This window comes from Brassica oleracea, chromosome C5 (assembly GCF_000695525.1).
Source record: "Brassica oleracea var. oleracea cultivar TO1000 chromosome C5, BOL, whole genome shotgun sequence".
NCBI lineage: Eukaryota > Viridiplantae > Streptophyta > Magnoliopsida > Brassicales > Brassicaceae > Brassica > Brassica oleracea.
The window spans coordinates 13,578,412-13,578,706 of NC_027752.1; positions in this window are offsets into that span (position 1 = coordinate 13,578,412).

Sequence of the window (295 nt, forward strand, 5' to 3'; positions counted from 1 at the left end):
GATATCTCTCTGGTGGCCTGACATCAATCCTTCTTGATTGATGTTTCAAGATGCTACGTTCTGTAGCATCAAGCGGTTGAATCTTCGTAGACTCCAACTGAACATCTTCTACACGCTCCTCTTGATTTTCTGTGTGTGCCTGCACATCGATCACTTCATGTTCATCTTGTAGGTCCACCTGTTTATCAGTGCTACACTTTTCTGCTTCTGAACTGGACCCTGAGCTTCTAACCATAGATGCTTAATCGAAGACACCATTCCTGCTTAGAACCATTCGGTTTTCTGATGGAGACCA